Source organism: Rousettus aegyptiacus, unplaced genomic scaffold (genome assembly GCF_014176215.1).
Source record: "Rousettus aegyptiacus isolate mRouAeg1 unplaced genomic scaffold, mRouAeg1.p scaffold_m13_p_3, whole genome shotgun sequence".
NCBI classification, from domain to species: Eukaryota; Metazoa; Chordata; class Mammalia; order Chiroptera; family Pteropodidae; genus Rousettus; species Rousettus aegyptiacus.
The window spans coordinates 55,369,838-55,380,104 of record NW_023416306.1 but is presented as its reverse complement, the minus strand read 5'-3'; positions in this window follow the sequence as shown (position 1 = coordinate 55,380,104).

The window sequence follows — 10,267 nt, the reverse complement described above, 5'->3', positions numbered from 1 at the left end:
TATTCAGCCTAAGTAATTAATGCCTAAGTACTTGATATATAATTTACAGTTTATAATTCAGTGGAGTTTTTTTTTATTCTTTTTTTTTTTTTTTTTTTTTTTACCTGTTATAATGCTGAATGTCTCACACAAATGAGAATATCTAAGTTCTATTTTTAAATTCTGGAAAAAACTAGATAGGCAGTGGTAAAAAGGTTAGAGGAAGAGAATTAAAAATATTTTGGAGGATAGACAAGCAGAGATGGTGTGAATTAATTATAAAGGTGGGTTAGCCAACTGGCAGATGAAGGAGAAAAGAGGGATCAAAAATGATTCCCAGGTTTCTGCATAAATGACTCAAGGATGATGGCACTTTTAACTGAGGCACAGCATAAAGGAAGATGAGGCATTTTTATGTAGAAAAAGAAATAGTTCCATTTTGGATATATAGAATTTGAAATTCTTGAGAACAGTCAAATGAATTTGTCTGTGAGATCACAGTTCAACATATGAAACCAAAGCTCATAGCAGTGGTTAAGGCTGAATATAGAGATTTGGAAGAAGTAATTAAAACTACTAGAATGGTTAAGAAAACCTAAGGAGAGTTCTTAGTCTGCAAAGAACAGTGGAATGAGAGTGCCCCCTTGGGACTATTCTTGCATCTGAAATTCATTTTTACAAGGGCAAGAAGGTTATATTTTTCTTGTGAAAGCTGTGATACATATAGCCACCTTGATTGCCTGAACATTTAAAGAAAAGGTAAAACAAAACAAAACAACAAAATTAGGATATAAAAGAAGAATTTGAAAGATTATGCTAAATGGTTAAACCAAAATGTTTATCATAGAGGTAGTTTGAATAGAAACATAGCAGAAAATAAGGATTCTCGGTGGAGAGAAGGGAAAATAATTGGAGAGCGGGAAATTCCATAGAAGATTTATGAGGATATAGCAGAATTCCTTCATCAGTTTTATAGTCTTGGTTTAATGTCCTCTATCATTGCCAGAAGAGAGGCTAAGGATAAACTTTTTATGACAGTTTAATGAAGAAAAATAAAGAATTTGGAAATAGCTTCATTTTCCTCTATTAGTAATAATTGAGCCAGTTTCTCAAAATGAGCCTATTTGTGGTAGGCAGAAAAAATGGCCTCCAAAGATATCTAGGTTCTAATCCTTGGAACTTGTGAATGTTACCTTATATGACAAAATGGATTTTGTGGTACTGATTAAATTAAGAATACTGAGATGGAGAGATTATCCTGGATTATCTGGGCAGACCCTAAATGCAATCACAAGTGTCTCAAGAAGAAGCAGAGGGAGATTTGAGAAACAGAAGAGAAAAAGGCCATGTGACACAAAATCAGAGAGACACAACCCTGCTGGCTTTGGAGATGGAGAAAAGGGCCATGAGCCAAGGAATATAAGGAATGAAGCTCTGTAGAAGCTAGAAAAGGTCAGAAAAATGATTCTCCCCTAGAGCCTCCTGAGGAAGCATGGTCTGCCTACACCTTGATTTCAGAAAAATCAGTTTTACTGATTTTTCTCCTCCACAGCTGGAGGAGAATAAATGTGTATTTTTTTTAAGTCATCAAGTTCATATTAATTTGTTACAGTGGCAAATAGGAAACTAAAACAGTATTTTAAACATAAAATAATTGCTCTAGGGATCTCCCAAAATATTCTTTAAAAAAAATTCCTTTACTTCAGGAAATTAGAAAAAAATAAAATTAATATTTTGATAAAGTGCAAAACAAAGCCTCAAAAAAAGTAGACATAGTTCTGGAAAGAAGCCAAATACATAGTGCCCAACAATGAATGATCTGCTGCTCCCAGAGATGGTGAGACCAACTTACAAAAGCACCAGTCAAGTAAGAATGTTTCTGTCCTTTCCCATCTTGTTCTTTATTCAGGACTGTACCTTTTTTCACTCTCCTCAGAGTTAGCAAGACAGAGAAAAAAGAATGGAAGTCAAAAATAAGGAAAGAAAAAAGAAGTCACCTTTTAACTATGAGAGTGACATGATTAGTAGAGTTGGCCACAGGACTATGGAAGTAAATTGAATAGATGAAAATTTGGTGCTTAGGATAGCATAATATTTTTCTAGCCGTTTGAACTGATCATGTTCATCACAAAATTTAATTTAATTTTTTTTTTTTTTTTTTAGGCAAGGCAACCCTTGTTTCACTGCACAGATAGCAAGGACCTTGTCAGTTTTCAATCACTTATTTTTTAATTTTTACGCCTACAGCATCTGGTCTTCCTAGGTGGCCTCCCATCTAAGTACTAACCAGGCCCGACCTTGCTTAGCTTCTAAGATCAGACAGGATGGAGCTTGTTCAGGGTGGCATGGCTATATACTAATTTCATTTTTTTAAAGTTTGTCTCCTTTCATCAGAGAGGGACCACTTAACGTTTTGCCATAAATGAAAGGAGTTGTCTGTGAGATCATTAGACCATATTTCTGAATTTTCAGTGATGTCTTTTTAGACCCTTACAGATTGCTAACACATGTCATCTAGCTTTCTTCCATAATTTTCTCCCTCAAATGACAGAGTAATGCTATTGATTTAAGACGTGAGGTACCCTGGGTGTTCAGAGGAAACAGAGGTTGTGCCGGCTATAGAGTGAGCTCTGGAACGGGTTGTAAAGATTCTGTCATCTTATTGTTTCCTTATTGTCCTTTGTGATTATCTGCCTGATCCAGATCTCCATCCTTTTTGGGGTCAGATAGACATATACATACATACATGAACCCTTTGCATGTCATATAGTATAAGAATTGGACTAAAGACTTAATGGAAACAATACTATCAAAGCTTTAGATTAACAACAATTTTCTATGCCTCAGAAATATATTCTACTAAAATTAAATGTCAAGGTATTTGCTCAGAGAGATAAAACATGATTAATGAAGTAGATGAATGTATATATTCATTCTTTTGCTTTTTCAGTTTTCTAAGGGTTTGATGTTTTTCAAAATGAAGTGTGGGGAAAAATTAAGAGGTAGGCTGTAATGAATTTCTGAAATGCACTAAATCTCTAGGTGTAGATATTTCACTGATTTTTTTTCTGGTCTGATTATTGGGAGGCGTCCAGATAAGTAGCCTACTGAGGACACTTAATTTGAAGAAAAGAAAGAAAAGAATTTTCTATGGCTGAAGGAATAGGGATTCCAGTGTTTTAAAAGATTATATGTTATGATGCATATCAACTACACACTCATTCAAATCTTTGAATATTGTATTTTTAAATTTGATGTTAATTTAATTAAACAAATCTACACTGTTGATAAAAATAAAAGTCAAGACTACATGCCAGTAGGCATGTTGGATTGTAGTAGATATCAAAAATTATCTAAGTTAAAGTTTTTAAACATTAATGTCTCTACAAAGGAGAGTGTAAATTATGATAGCCAACAATGAATGACAGAGTCTTAAAATTAAAAAAAATTACGTGAAACAATGTGTTTTTGCAGAAATATATCAGCCACTTTTTGTTCTTTCTAGTACAAAATCCATTGCCGTCTGCAGATGAACATTCACAGTTGCAAATTTAGTTCAGTTTTCAGTTTTCAAAAGATTTTTCTTTTGAATGTATAAAATGTATGGATTGGCAATAAACATTTATTTTACTGTATTTTTTTTTTTTTTCCCCATTAATGCTAAGGTATAAGTTCTGGGACTATACTGACATCTAGAGGAAATCATTTTTAAGCATCACTTCTTTTCAGTTTCTTTCAGAGTCCTTGAAATTTCCCATGGTTGGAGCTTATTTATAATACTTTATTTTTTTTATTTGTTTCTAAGCAGACTTTGAATTTAGTTTCTATAGAAATATCCCATACTAAAAGGTAGAGCAAATGTAGAGAACAGAGGACACATTCAGAAACTTCATCCATTAAAGGAATAAAAATTCATACCGAGAATAAACTGTATCCTTGTCATTTTATAATGCAACATTGAAGATTTCATAATTGCTTTGTGATGTTATTAATTTGAAGATAACTTAAAAAATTTGAATAAAATTTGGTTTACTTTTTAAAACACATATTATGTAGTATATTTGAAGAATAAAGTTTCTAATGGAACAAAATTATGATTTTTTACATGTATGTTTAACAGTTTAGGGCTCATTGTTTCTGTCTGCCCATACTTTAATAATTTATCTATGTATTTGAAATCTAAATTGGAAAAATAGTTAAAGAAATTCATTTCCTCTTAATTTGGAAAACTTGATTGCAGTCTGATTCTATCTTAAATACATGTTCATTTAGAATTTAAACAGAAACATCACAGTCACTGAACAGGGCCTATTAAACATATTGAGAAGAGTTTTAGTCTTTCCATGGTAAAGGGACATACATTCAACATGAGTATGGAAAAGATCTATTTTGAGATTGCCTCACAAAAGCTGTGAAAACACAAAAGAGGCAGACGGAGCAGCCACAAATGAGGCTTCTGAAAGGAAATGTTGCCAAACCCAGGAGCTCCCACAGCTATTTGCATAAGTGCTAGCAAAGTTCCTCAGCCGATCTGGTTCTGCACCCCAGACGCAAAAAAGCAGATGAGGCAGCAGATGACCATTTACCTTGCCAGAGTGTGTGAACCAGTGAACATCCCCCACATTACTCACTAAGTAACGAGGAGGGGCCTTAGATATGTTCCCCAATTCATATGGGCCTGCCAGTTGGCCCCTGGGCTTCATTCTGTGTGATCCATACACAGCAGAGACACTCTGGAGGCAATGCAAATGAACCAACAGACAGCACGGAGGTCCCAGCAGCAGCAGGCAAGGTACTGCCTATGCAACAGGGCGTGATGACAGATAATTAGCTGTGACATGCCCCTTGATGGCAGTGGGATGAGAGCGTTCAGTTGGAAACCAGTGTGCAACATGGCATCATGAACCACGAGATTTAACTTTGGAGCATAAATTCTTTTTTGGCAAACCATTTTGAAGGAGGTTATTAAAAAGTTAAATTTTCATATGATTCTAAGAATGAAAGTTAAAATTTATTAATCACTTACTATATTCCAGGAATTAGGAGATATATTTACCTCACACTGTCATTTTTAACATTCTGAAAATTCCTATATTGTAAGAACCGCTCTTATTTTACAGATCAGAAAACTGAAGCTTAAAGCTGTAACTTGTTCAATGGCATTGCCAACAGTAGAAGAGATATAAAACCAGCCTAGGGCTGTTTGGATACAAAGTTGATCCCATAATGCTACTATCATCAATGGATGTTAACTTCTTTCTTTCTTTCTTTCTTTCTTTCTTTCTTTCTTTCTTTCTTTCTTTCTTTCTTTCTTTCTTTCTTTCTTTCTTTCTTTCTATCTATCTATCTATCTATCTATCTATCTATCTATCTATCTATCATCTATGGAATTTGATAGATGTCCTCCCTTTTCTTTTTCCACCCCCCTACTCTTTGGGTTTACTCAATTTGAGTTAAGTTTTTTCACATTTTTGATATTTTTATGTCAAATTGTTTTTTATGTCAGACTACTTCAAAGTGTTGAATTAGTTATTTAAAAAAATTAATGGACTCTATCAGAACAATTGGAGCAATTTGATGTGGACTGTATCTTAGAAAATAGTATTGCATTCATGTTAAATTTCTTGAATTTCACCATTGTATTGTGGTTATGTACAAGAATACCATTCTTCTTAGGAGAAACATGGAAATAGGGACAAAGGGCCATGATATCTGCTACTTACTTTCAATCTTGTTAAGGAAAGATCTTAATATGTACATAGATATATATGAAAATAGAATAACAGAACAAATGTGCAAAATATTGACAGTTGGTAAATTTAGTTGTGTTGTATGTGGAAGTTCATTATATTTTTTGGAACTATTCTATAAGTTGGAATATTTTCAATGTAAGTTAAATTTGAATTTTTACTTTTTTTTTTCAGCCTTCTATTAGGCCAGTTTTCCTTTGAAAGCTTTAGGTGTACATTTACAAAGTTAGCGATGACTTTCATTATTTGTAGTTTCAGTGGCTGAATGGAGCAAATTCCTATAGCTGGCTAGCCCTTTCACCCTTGTCACAAATTATCAGTGTCTTCGATACTGGCATAATCATTTATTATATGTGAAACCATTTGGGTGATATGCCACTCGTTCTTCATTTTGTGGCCCGGTAGAGCCTGATGATAAGTGATCATGATGAAGGAGCATAATGTATACAAGAGCGTTCTAGTCAATAAGAAGACACTTTTTTTGTTTGTTTCTTGGGGAATTTTTTTTCTGGCTTTATTGAAATATAGTAGACAATTAGTTGCTCAAAGAAGACATATTTTTTGTTATTATTATTTGATTGAGAATTTAAGCCGAGTGAAGATTACTAATCTCACAAGACATTTTTTCTACCAAAATAAAAAAAAATGCATTTATTCTGCTTTGAAAGATCACATGAACATTTTTAAACCAGATGAGGAATAGCAGCAGATGTCTTCACTGTTCATTTCAGTTAGAGGCATTTGATATTCATAATCAACATTTTAAAATATGTTCAGAGCTGCCATCTTGTGGTAATAGTCTTTTCAATTTTTAGCAGATACATTGATAAAAGTCTGGCTAAATCTGAAAACTAGAAGGAAAAGCACATTGCAGAAATACATTTGAGGATACATCAGAAGCCTGTATTTTGAAGTGTACATGAAAACAATACAAGAGTGTATTTCCATGTATAATTTGCTTCATCTAATTGATTAATAACTCATTTTGCTGACAGTTTCTTTTTGAAGGCCATGACAGATTTTATTCATTGTCTTTTTTTCCTCGCTTCCCAAAATTCAGTCTAAAGATTACTAATTTATAAAAGATTAAGAATAAATTTCTGCTCAGTGATATTTATTTTGAAATCAATCATTCTTTATTGAGATTTCCAGAAGAGTCACTGTCTTCTTTAAAATTTCCTTTCAAAAAGTCAAGGTTCATGAAAAACTACCAAGATCCTCTGCTTTAGTTTTCTTCACAAACAAATCACACAATAAATGTCAGATCTTCAAGTTACTTCTTTGGATTTTGCTTCCTTGTTCTTAAATAATATATTTAAACTATTTCTTATCTTTAAAAAATGTAGAGATAACACATTTAAACTATTTCTTATCTTAAAAAAATGTAGAAGTAATACATTTTAGCATTCTATTTTGGTTAATGAGGACTTGGCTTTTATCATAGCCCTTTTTGGTTAACTTTTCTAGCAGTTTTAACATCCTCTAGGTTTCAGCTTAATTTTCACTTCTTCAGCTAGTCTTTTCTAGTCACTTTTCTAAGTTAGATACCTCCCATCATGTATTTTCTTTCATACTGTTATAATTGTCTTGATTGCATGTTTATTTGTATGGTAATATTTCAGGTTGCCACACCTCAAATTCATTCTTTTTTATTCCTTACTATTAGAGTTTGAGTTTATTCAGGATAATGACCAACTAACCAAGAAAAAAATGCTTTAATTTTTTATATTCCCTTGCCATGTGCTTTTAATGAGATGTAAGCAGAATTCTTAGGAGGATATTCATTTTTGAATTAAAGGAAAATTTCTGCATGGGATTGTTATCAATCTGGAGATGTAAACTCCATTTTTTACAACTCTGGCAGTATAAGTAAAGGGTAAAAACCACACACTTTAGTGGTGGTGGAGAAAAGTTATAAAGAAACTGAGTCATTGAAGCCATCATTGTGCTGCCTTACCTATCTTGGACTCTATTTTTCAGACTTTCTGTTTTGTAAGAAAATAATGCTTCCCTAATAGAGTACATTGGTTTTTGTCATTCTCTTCCATTCAATTTTAAGCTCTGTAAGGCCAGGAGCACTATGAAACTTGTTTATCCTTATAGCACTATGTCAGGTTTTCTTAACTTCAGCACTTTTGTCATTTGGGACTAGATAATTTTTTGATGGTGTGGAGTCGTTATGTGCATTGTAAGATGTTTTAACAGCAACCCTGGCCTCTACCCACTAGATGCCAGTAGCAAGTAGCAAACCCCTCACTTTATGTCTCCTTGGGGTAAATTATCCTCCAGTTGAGAACTGCTGCTTTAGATGATGGCTTCAGTGCTCAGGATATAGTGGTCAATAGATATTGACTCTCTTAACAAAATTTTAATTAGTTGCAGATGAGGATTGAGAGAGATGATGGAATTCAGAGGTGACTTCCAAGTTTCTCTCTTGGGCTATTAATTGTATCATTGTGTTGCTTGCAAGATAAAGAGGCAATGTTCCAGTTTGCAAACATTCCCCTTAGACTGTTTGAAAGCCATGACAGATTTTATTCATTGAGCTATGGGCTTAAAGTTAAATAAATACTCCACATGCGACTCAAATGCTACAAATTATTTATCTGTATTAATGAAGAACAGTACATTAGTATTTGCATAATAATTTTTCCCCTTTTTCAGTTGCATAGCATTTTTCCTCATTATTGGTCACATTGCACTATTGGCTCATATTGAACTTGAAATCCACTAAAATCTGGTTATTTTGTAAAGAATGCCATTAGTTCTGGTTTTCCTTGACTCTTTAATTTTGCAGTTGTGCTTTTCAAGTGCCAAATTTTGCATTTTTCCTTTTAAATTTTCTCTCTTTCATAATAGGCTCTTTTCTTGGTTTGTTAATATATTATTATTATTTTTTTTTAATTTCATATTAGCTTTCTCTGCTCAACTTTATGTTTCATTGATTGGTTGGTTGATAAAAAATTTTGACTAGAAAACACAAAGGACAAAATACATGAAATTTTGTATATTCATAAAGTGAGCATAGAATAAATGTCTCATAACCAAATCTTGGAACAGTTATTTTAATAGCCCAAATCTTCCTTTTCCCTTCATTCAGTTTCAAAAATTACATGGAACTGTAAATTATATATCTGAAATCTGCTTTTAGAAATGAAGACAGGATATAACTTCAGTGGACACAAAAGTAGTAGCTTTTCATTCTTGATTGTATAGGAAGGTGCATTCAGGCATTTTTACTCTGTTTAGACTATTAAGCTTACCTCAGTTTGTGGTACTAGTATGCAATAGATTGTTATGTAATAGCAAATGAGTTTAAGTGGTCTGGAACATGTTTTCCAGTGAGTGTTTAATAACTTCACTTACTGTGTTTTATAAGAGAACTGGAGAACTGAGAACAGTGGGAAATATCCAAGATTGCAAATGAGTATTATTCACAATGAATAATGTAACATATTATAGGGAGGGTAATGGTCAACTGATCAAGATAAGTCATAAAATCTTCTAGAGTTGTAAAATGAATAGAAAGAAGGCTTCAAATGAAAGAAAAATTAAGCAATACATTTAGGGAGAAATTATCAAAGCTATATTTATAAGATAATGGGCGTAGCTTTCTCTTATAATTAGGATTTCTTAGAATTATGTTTACCTTTCGAGACAAGTCCTCCTTCTCTCATGAGCTGTATTAACTAGTCACTTAGCCTCTATTCTTACCATTAATAAATATTATTTACAAATAATGTAAATAATTATCACCATCACCATTCTCTTTATAAAATACTTTATTTGTGTCTTGCCGCTATTTCCTTCTACCTATAGAATAATTCTAAATTTCATAAGATTGTGTATAAAACACTAATTTTATTCCTAATTTATCTTTCTACTCTTCTCCATGAAAATTATGCTCTAAGCACACTGACCTACTTTATATTTTTGAATGTTCCACGCTCTTTCAAACTTCTGTGACTTTTGCTGATGCTGTCATTTCTACATAGAATGACCTTCTCTATTTTATATTTGGTAAATCCATTGACACTCCTTGAGGACCAAGTCAAATGTGACCTTCTCAGTTTCGCATTCCTGACTTTCCCTTCCCCAAATTCACATTACCTCGAACTATGTTTGAAACCTAATATGTGCTTAATAAATGTTAATAAAATAGGTAATTAGTAAATTACTCCAAATCACTCTAAAGTTTTGAATTGGAAGACTTAGTTTCATTGATGTTTATACAAAAATATTTTACATTATGCAATAATTTATCTGAAAATCTATAAGTATATAAATAAAAAATTTATTCTCAGAAAATGAATTGAGTAATGTGATTTGAAAGTTAAAATAATGCTATTGCTATGTGCCTTCTATTTCACTAACACATTTTGTCTACCGGGGTGCATAGCTTTAAGACTGCTTGATAACAAGAAAATTAGTAAACAATCAGATATACATAACTTTAATCTTGTTCCTGTTTATTGTGTTAGGAATATCAGACTAGCCATTTTTTTTTTGTAGTGTATGATTACCATTGTTATTCTTTA